The sequence below is a fragment of the Equus przewalskii genome, chromosome 21 (assembly GCF_037783145.1).
Source record: "Equus przewalskii isolate Varuska chromosome 21, EquPr2, whole genome shotgun sequence".
Classification (NCBI taxonomy): Eukaryota; Metazoa; Chordata; class Mammalia; order Perissodactyla; family Equidae; genus Equus; species Equus przewalskii.
In genome coordinates, this window is record NC_091851.1 from 36,640,567 (window position 1) to 36,650,164 (window position 9,598).

Sequence of the window (9,598 nt, forward strand, 5' to 3'; positions counted from 1 at the left end):
ACTTACTCTCCAGCCCCACTGGCTTCTGTCTGTTGCTTGGATAAGTCAAGCTAGTTCCTGCCCCAGGGAGTTTGCACTTGCTCTTCCTTAAATCTGTTTCCCTCCTAATCCCTACTATAACCTGCAATTATCTTATTTATTGCCCAGTTCCCCGCTGGAGGGTCAGCTCCATGAGGGTAGGAAGTGGGCCTGTGTTATTCACTCGGTCCCCAGCACCTTGTACAGTGCCTGGTACATAGTCAGTGCCAAATAAATACTCAGATACATAAAGGAATGAGGATTTTGCTAAGGTGCTCTGAGTTCTGCAGAGTGAGGGACGCTGGGCTTGGCAGGGCTGTGCCATCACCTGGGTCTGGAGGCTCAGAGCCCTCCGTCAGTGACGCCCTCCCCCGTCACCCTCCTCGGATCACCAAGGAGGGGTTGGCCCTCTGAGTTCTCTGAGCCAGATCTCTAACAGCAGGGGCACCACTGGAAGATCGCAGCAGGGCCTTGGGGTGTCAGCCCTGCTCTTCGAGCCCCCATCTCCTCAGCTGCCTGGTGCATTAGGAGGGTCCCACTTCCGCAGCTGGGCCACCCTGGCTCCCTGTCCTGTGCTTTCTGTGCTTGACCCACAGGAGGAGGAGGAGGCAGCCGCAGATGAGACAGGAGGAGAGAGGGGTTGGCAGATGCCACCCTTGCTGTGTTATGACGAGGCAGTGGCTGTGTCCTCTTCCTGTGGCCTCAGCTCCTCATGGGCAGCCCCTCCTACAGCTCCAGCTCCACCCGGCTCCGGCAACTCACCTGCTCCCGGCCCTGTGGGGCCTGGGGCCAGTAAGGGCCCCCTCTGTTCTTAGTCCCTGGGCTCCCAGCCCGGCGATGCTGGGGAGGTTACCATGTGCCCTGTGCCTCAGGACCTTGGTCTGTGTACTGAGTACAATAATGGCACCCTCCTCATTGGCTTGTTGCAATGATGAAGTGAGTGTAACACATAGGAGCTGCTAGGACAGCACCTGGCAGGTAATAAACGCTCAAGAAGGGTTGGCTGTTGTCGTTATTATTATTTAGTGACTGCCATCTGCTGTGTTGTGCACTCTGCTTGTAGTTTCTCACCGGATCCTCTGAGGCAGGGTCTCGCCACTCAGACCGGCAATGTGATGACCCCAGCAGACCGGGCCGTGTGCTGCACACGCCTAGAACAAGCACCAAAAAATCCACACAAAGACGTGCACTTAAAAACTCCAGAGACGAATCAAAATGGAACACTAATAATTGTCCAAGTAACCCACAGGGAGACCAAAAAAAGGAAAGGAAAACCAGAAGAACAGACAAAAACAAAATGGCAGACTTAAACTCTAACGTTTCAATAATGACACTAAGTGTAGACGGCGTAAACACACCAGGTGAAACACGGAGGCTGGCGGAGCGGATTTAAAGACACGCCCCCATGGTACACCGTCTACCAGAAACTCACTTCCACTGGAACTGTGTAGGCAGAAAGAAACCAGCAGCGGAAGGATTCCTGCAACTTCAGAAAGGAAAAAAGAATACTGGGATGGGCCAAAATAGGCATATGTATGATAGACTGTTCTGCACTTCCTGAGTCTCTTAAATCATCTGTGATTGTTGCAGCAAATACCATGTCATGTGACCTGGTGCTCAAGGAGTGAAAGGAAACTCTTCCGACAATTGCATTTTTTAAAAATTTTTTTAGATTGGCACCTGAGCTAACATCTGTTGCCAATCTTCTTTCTTTTTCTTCTTCTTCTTCTCCCCGAAGCCCCCCAGCACATAGTTGTGTATTCTAGCTGTAGGTCCTTCTGGTTGTGTATGTGGGATGCCATGTCCACACCCAGGATCCAGAGTGGTGAAACTCTGGGCCGCGGGAGCGGAGCGCGAGAACTTAAGCACTCGGCCATGGGGCTGGCTCCAGACAATTATATTTTAAAAATGAGAAGGATAAGGGGACTTCAGCGTCGAGAAGATTTCAATACTTCACTGTGAGTGTTAAAACATTGATAGCAATGCGCCGTGATGCTGTGTGTATGTATGCTGTAATACTAAGAACCACTGAGAAAAATATATGACAATATACCCTAAAACATTGTAAATAAGCCAAAATGGAATTCTAAAAAACACTCAAAAACCACAGGAAGGCAAGAAAAAAGAAACAGAGGAATAGGGGCCAGCCCAGTGGCATAGCGGTTAAGTTCGCGCACTCCACTTTGGTGGCCTGGGGTTCGCAGGTTCAGATCTTGGGTACGGACCTGCACACCGCTCATCAAGCCATGTTGTGGCGGCATCCCACATACAAAATAGAGGAAGACTGGCATAGATGTTAGCTCAGCAACAATCTTCCTCAAGAAAAAAAACCCAGAGGGAATACATAGAAAATAATAATAAATAAAATAGCAATCTTTAATCCTAACTTGTTAATAATTACTTTAAAATGTCAATGGTCTAACTATACCAATTAAAAGAGAAAGATTGGCAGAGGGGATTAAAAAATGCAACCTGATTGGGGCCGGCCCCGTGGCTGAGTGGTTAAGTTCGAGCGCTCCACTTCGGCGGCCCAGGGTTTCGCCAGTTCGGATCCTGGGCGTGGACATGGCACCGTTCATCAGGCCATGCTGAGGTGGCGTCCATGTAGCATAGCCAGAGGCACTCAGAACTAGAATATACAGCTATGTGCTGGGGGCCTTTGGGGAGAAGAAGAAGAAGAAAAAAGAAAAGATTGGCAACAGATATTAGCTCAGGGCCAATGTTTAAAAAAAAACCTAATTACATGTTGTGTGCAAGAAACTCACTTCAAATGTAACGACAGGGTTAGGCTGAAAGAAAAAGAATGGATAAAGTTGTGTCATGCAAACATTAATTTAATAAAAGCAGGAATGGCTACATTAATATCAGATTAAGTAGACTTCAGAGCAAAGAAAATTACTAGGGACCATAATGGACAATATATACTGATAAAAGGGTCAATCCACCAAGAAGACACAGCGGTGCTAAATGTGTGTGCACCAAACAACAGAGCTTCAAATTACAGGAAGCAAAACCTGATAGCGTTGAAAGGAGACACAGATAAATCCGCAATTATAGCTGGAGACTTCAACAGCTAACACATCAGCATCTGATACCCTCTATCGGTAACTGACATACCCAGCAGACAGAAAATCAGTAAGGGCATAGTTAAGCCGAACAGCACCATAAATCAAGCGGATCTAATTGACATTAATAGACTACTTCGTCAACAACAACAGAATACACATTCTTTCCAAGCTCACATGGGACATTCACCAAGAGAGACCATATCCTGCTTCATAAAGCAAACTTAACAAATTTAGAATTCAAATCACAGGATATATTCTTTCTCAATAACGGAATCCAACCAGAAATGAGCAACAGAAAGACAACAGGAAAATCTTCAAACATGTGCACGTTAGCACACTTCTGTATAACCCATGAGTCAAGGGAAATTTTAAAAATACACCGAATTGAGTGAAAATGAAAATACAACACATCGAAATTTGTGAGGTGCCGCTAAAATCACGCTGAGAGAGAAATTTAGAGTACTGAGTGTTTCACGTTGGAAAAAAGGAAAGATCTCAAATCGATAACCTAAGTTTCTACCTCAAAAAACCAGAAAAGAGCAAAGCAAACCCAAAGTGAGCAGAGGGAAGGAAGTAATAAAGATAAGAGCAGGACTCAATGACATTGAAAACAGAAGGACAATAGAGAAAATCAATGAAACAAAGAACAGCTTCTTTGAAAAGACGGATAAAATTGGTAAGTTTCTAGTAAGACTGACAAAGATAAAAAAAGAGAAGAAACAAATCACCAACTCTAGGAATAAAACAGAGGCTGTCGCTACAGATTACATAGCCATTAAAGGCATAGTGAGGGAGTGCTATGAACAACTCGACATGCATCAATTCCACATCTTGGAGGAAAGGGATCAGTTCTTTGAAAACCACAAACTACCCAACTCAATCAAGATGAAATAAATACTGAATAGTCCTACAACTATTCAAGAAATTGCATTTGTAATTAAAAAGCTCCTGAAAAAGGAATCTCCAGGCCCAAATGGTTTCACTGGAGAATTTTATCTAACTAACATTTTAAAAAAATGAACACAAACTACACAGTCTACTCCAGAAAACAGAAGAGGAAACATTTCTCTGCTCATTTTATGAGGCTAGTATTTCCCAAAGCCAGACGAAAACAGTACAAAAATAGAAAAGTATAGACCAATATCTGTCGTGAATTTAGACACAAGGATTCTCAAACATATTAACAAACTGAATCCATCAATGCATAAAGGAATTATAGAATATGTCCAAACAGGATTTGCTCTAGTGTGAAAGACTGGTTCGATATTCAAAACTCAATCAATGTAATCTGCTATATCAACAGACTGAAAAAGAAAAATCATTTTAATTGATGCAGAAGAACCATTCATGTTAAAGATGCTCAGAAACCAGGAAGAGGGGGTAACTTCCTCAATCTCATAAACACTGTCTACGAAAAAGCTACTTAACATGGTACTAACAATGAAAGATTGAATGCTTTGCCTCTAAGACCAGGAAGGAGGTGAGAATGTCCATTTTCACCACTTTTATCCAAATTGTTACTGGAAGTTCTAGACAGTACAATAAGTCAAGAAAAATAAATAAAAGTCATACAAACAGGAGAAATAAAATTCTCTTTAGGGGTCTGGCCCCATGGTGTAGTGGTTAAAAGTTTGGTGTGCTCTGCTTCAGCAGCCTGGGTTTGTGGGTTTGGATCCCGGGCATGGACCTACACCACTTGTCAGCCATGCTGTGGCAGGCATCCCATATATAAAGTGGAGAAAGATTGGCAACAGATGTTAGCTGGGAGCTAATCTTCCTCAGCAAAAAAAAAGTTTTTATTTGCAGATGATGATTTCCTACAGAGAAAATCCCAAAGAATCTACCAAAAAGACTCCTGGAACTAATGAGTTCACCAAGGTTGCAGGATATAAGATCAGTACACAAAAATCAATTGCGTTTCTATATCCTAATAATAAACAAATGGGAACTGAAATTAAAAATGCAATACAGCTTATAATTGCTCCAAATAAAATGAAATACATAGGTATAAAATTAATAAAACATGTATAAGATCTATATGCTAAAAACTACCAAATATTAATTTGGTAATTAAAGAAATTGAACTATGTAATTGGAAAGGCCTTGCTTATGGATTGGAAGACTCAAGACAGTGAAAATGTCAATTCTTTCCTAATCGGTCTATATGTTGAATGCAATTTCTATTGAAATCCTAGCAAGTTTTTTGCAGACATAGGCAGCCAGTGGGCTCTCCGCTCTATCTCTGCTGATGCCACCAGGGAACGGACACTCCTATCTGGCCTCCTTCTGCTGGTGGGTGGGGGAGTAGGAGCTGTGGGGTCTGGGTGACTCTGCTGTGGGTGACGGGTGGGGAGACCGTGGCCTGGTTCACCTTCTACTGCTGGATGGAGGGCTGGGGGCACCAGGTCTGAGTCACTCTCTGCTACTGGGTGGAGGGTCATGAGATGCCAGGTTTTCTGGTACTGCCTGGGTGAGCAGAGGGCCTGCATGCTGCAAGCGGGTGTGGGGTGTGGGGTGTGGGATGGGCCCACCCCCAGGATTTCTGCCGGGATGCTGCTGCTGACAGACACAGCCCATCATTACCGCTAGGTGTGGTCCCCACCAGGCTGCCCCTTTCCCGGTCTTGGGTTGGTTGGTTTGTTTTGCTTTTGTGTCTATCCGTGGTTTGGGGTGGCAGACCTCTCCGGAATCCAGTGCAGGATATATGGGTGGTAAAGAGAAAACCCAGGTAACTCACCTGAGGTGTCCTTATTCCAGTCATGGGGTTCCTAGCCAGTTCATTTCCTTCTTCCGACCTTTCCGAGTGCTTTATGATTCCCTGTTGAATTATTTCCAGGGTGTTTAGCTGGATTAGAGGGGGAGAGCAGGCAAAAGTGAATCTGTACCATCTTGTCCCATAACCATAGGACAGTTTCTTTTAAAACTAAGAATGGACTTACCATAGACCCAGTAATTGCACTCTTGGGCATTTATCCCAGAGAAACGAAGACGTGTGTTCACACATGAATTTGTGCATCAAATTTCACAACAACTTTACTTATAACTACTCCAAACTGGAAATGGCCCCAATGTCCTTCAGCGGGAGAATGGTTCGACAAACTGTAGAGCCTCCATAACGCAGAACGTGCCAACAGTAGGAAGGAGAAACTCTTGAGACACACAACAACTTGGAGGAAGCTCTAGAGAATTATACTGAGTGGGAAAAAAAGCCAATCTCAAAACATTACATGTCGTATGATTCCATTTCTATAGCATTCTTGAAAAAAAAAAATTATAGAAACGGAAACCAGTGAGGAGCTGCCAGGGAGCAGGGGCCGGTGGGCTTGGCTAGAAGGGGGAGACCAGGGATCCTTTTGGCGATGGAACACTTCTGTGTGTGGAGTGCATTAGAGGTTACACACAGCTACACATGGGATAAAATGGCGCAGAACTATAGAAAAACACACACGCACACAGAGTGCATGTATAGCTGCCGGCGTCTGAATAAACTCGTGGGTTGCACCGATACCGATTTCGATGTTTTAATGTCATTCTCTAGACGTGCAAGATGCTACCGTGGAGGGAAACTGCGTGAAGAGGATGGGAACCCCTCAAACAGTTCTCTGCAACTTCCTGTGAATCTACATTATTCAAAATAAAAAGATTTTAAGAAAGCAAAACCAAAACAATATTACCAATTTCCAACTAGATAATATTTCTTTGAAACTCTCTCTCTCCTCAATCTCTTCCTTGAAGCCGCCACAGAGACCCATTAGCACCAACCTGAAACTTGCTCTCCGAGGTCCTGGAGGGGCTGGCAGAGAGTGGAGAAGGGGACAACTGTTCAGCTGCCCGACTCAGTGGGGTTTAATGTGGTCCCTGAAATACCCGAAATAGTGGAGATTGAGGGTAATCCCTCTGTTTCTCAGCAGCCCCTGCCCCAACCTTTGGGAAACATCCCGGGCACTTGGTATTTAATAACGGGTACAAGGAAACCACTGAGCACTGGCTGATCCTGGTGCCTTCAAACATAAGGCCATCGAATGATGAAATATTGAGATAGATTTCACAAATTCTCCACAAATGGCAATCAAACCAGCGCGTGGATTCCAGGCACTGTGGGTGTCCTCTGAGGGTAGCCTTGCAGCTCTGCATGGCTCACGTCCTTGGGAGGATGGCCGAAAGGGCGTCGCATCCTGGGCAGATAGACAAACAGACACGCACACATATGTACACACACAGGACACACACACGGACACGCTCTCCTCCTCCAAGCCAGGCATTTCACAGCCAATTCGTGGATCGCCTAATATGTTTGGAAACTTAGAACTATATCAGGATTTCAGGAAAAAGCACTAAATTCAATTAAAATATGTGTATGTCTGTACATGTATATACACATACCCCCTGAGCACTCACCCCTCAGCCATGGCCGTTGTGCCAGCTTCGCGCATTTCTGTAGTAAACTCAGTCCGGGGAAGGCAGATACTCCCTGTGCACCCGTCCAGCTGCCATCATCCATGTGCCACCCTCACCCTGCGAGCTGCTCACTGGAAACTAAACCACACACGGGACAGGCTGCTCGATGAGCCTTCTCTCCTCCACCAGGTGGGACGAGCAGAGCTGGGAGGGGCTCCCTCACAAGGTGAGTGGTCTGCAGCCCGTCCCCCGCCCTTCTGCTTTAATTTAATTACAGCCCTCCCGTGGTTCTGTAACGGAGCGAGACGCAGTCAGAAATCCCCTTCACCAGGAACCACGAGGTGACAGTAACTCCTCCGGCTCCGGGAGCGCCCCGGGGGTCCTCCAGGGGAAGCCCTTCCTCCCCGCTTCTCAGTCCTGCTCAGGAGCAGCCTCTGCTCTCCGCCCCAAAGGACAGGGGGGCGGCCCTGTGGGAAAGAGGCAGGGGACAGACGCAGGGGCGAGAGGGCGGCGGTCCCGACATGCACAGATGCACAATTACCCAGATTCAAACATAAGCTGAATGTAATTACTTGGTTAATTAAATATTGACTTTTAACTCAAAGAGTGATTAAAACAAGCTGCAGGGAAGACTGTCCAGAGAGGAGAGGGGGCAGGGAGGGTTCAGAACTTTGAAGAAGGCGGGGCAGGGGGAAGGGGATTGTCAAAACGAAGGTCTTCGCGCGTCCTAGTGTGCGCAGGCGCCTACTGTGTGCAGGGGGCGTGGCCTTCAGGCTCCAGGCAGGTGGGGAACTGCGGACAGGGGTCACTGTGCAAAGACTGGGATTTGCAGGTGTCTCCTTACATTTTTCCACCCTGAGACAGCATCTCTTACCAGTTGTCCTCCAAGTGGACCAGAGCTTCCGGCACAGGAACGAGACCCGGCTCATCTGAGTTTTCTTGGAACGTAATGTGGTGCGTGGCAAGAAGCGCTCCACGAACACCTGTAGAACTAGTGAACTACCACATAGGCAGGGGCGATGTCTGCGTGTGTGCATGCGCATGTGAGTGCATGTGTGCGCATGTGTGTGCGTGTGCATGTGAGTGCCTGCATGTGTGTGCATGCGCGTGAGTGCCTACATGTGCATGTGTGCATGTGCACGTGTGTGTGCATGTGTGTGTTCCCGGCAGGCAGGTGCTTGGATGGGGTCTCAGGTCAGGACTTAAGCCTCCAGCTCAGAGGCTCACGGGGTCGGAGGGTCTGCAAAGCGCCCTCTGGTCATGTTGCTTTCCCCTAATTCACAGCAGACGCCACTGTCCTCTGGGTCTGAGGCCTCGGCCTGAGTTTCCCAGGTCCCCTCCAGGCAGGTGGCGGCTCCTGGCCCCATCGGGAGCTCAGTGTCCGCCTGGGAGACTGGAGGGGCCTCAGGGGCGTAGATGTCCCCCAGTCTGGGAAGTCACTCAGCCTGGACTCAGCCGGGCCTGGGTGGGGCCCTCCCGACCTCCTGATTCTCCAGCACCTGCCCATCCCCAACCACCCCGGCTGGCACAGCCTTCCTCCTCCGTGTCCCTCGTCACCCGACGGCCTCTCTCGGCGTGACCGTCCTGGCTGGGTGACTGGGCTTATCAGCCACCTCATGTCACTCCTGACTCCGCCCTCCCGCCTTGGTTTAACCTCCAGGGGACCTTTCTCTCGACACCTGCGCGCCTCGATTCCTCCTCCCGTGACTTCCTTGGCGGCCGCCTGTGCGGGTTGCTCATCTGGTTCTATCCACCTGGCACAGCTGGAATGCTGCTCTGTTTCCTGCACTCCCGTGCAACAAGTAAAAACAATCATTCCTCCTGTGTTTTGCTTTTTCTCCTTCAAGAGCTGAAATACCACCCGAACCATTTTTGTCCAAGTATTTTCCGGCCAAGTTTGGGTTGGAGTTGAGGCAATTTAGGAGGTTGTAAAAGTCAAGCTTTCAGTGAGTAAACGAATCAGCATGTGAAGGAGAAATGTTAAAAGTAGGATAAATGGCTGTGGCCTGGATGCGTTTGGAAGGTTCCAGAAAAGAAGGGCACAGAGTTGGAACCAGGCGACTATAATGGTCACAAAGTTTATCCAAAACTTGCTTTTCAAGAGCAAAAGATGC

The 9,598-nt window shown here is 47.5% G+C and overlaps 1 long non-coding RNA gene across 1 annotated transcript; it reads right to left on the reverse strand.

Annotated features, from left to right (window-relative positions):
- Positions 1-1,017: 1,017 nt before the first annotated feature.
- LOC139078259 (uncharacterized) lies at positions 1,018-7,977 on the reverse strand. Its single transcript, XR_011531139.1, has 5 exons — positions 7,485-7,977; positions 6,026-7,261; positions 5,824-5,931; positions 2,491-2,675; positions 1,018-1,169 (listed from the first exon to the last, which is right to left on the reverse strand). It is a non-coding gene; the product is annotated as an uncharacterized lncRNA (long non-coding RNA).
- Between the last annotated feature and the right edge of the window lie 1,621 nt (positions 7,978-9,598).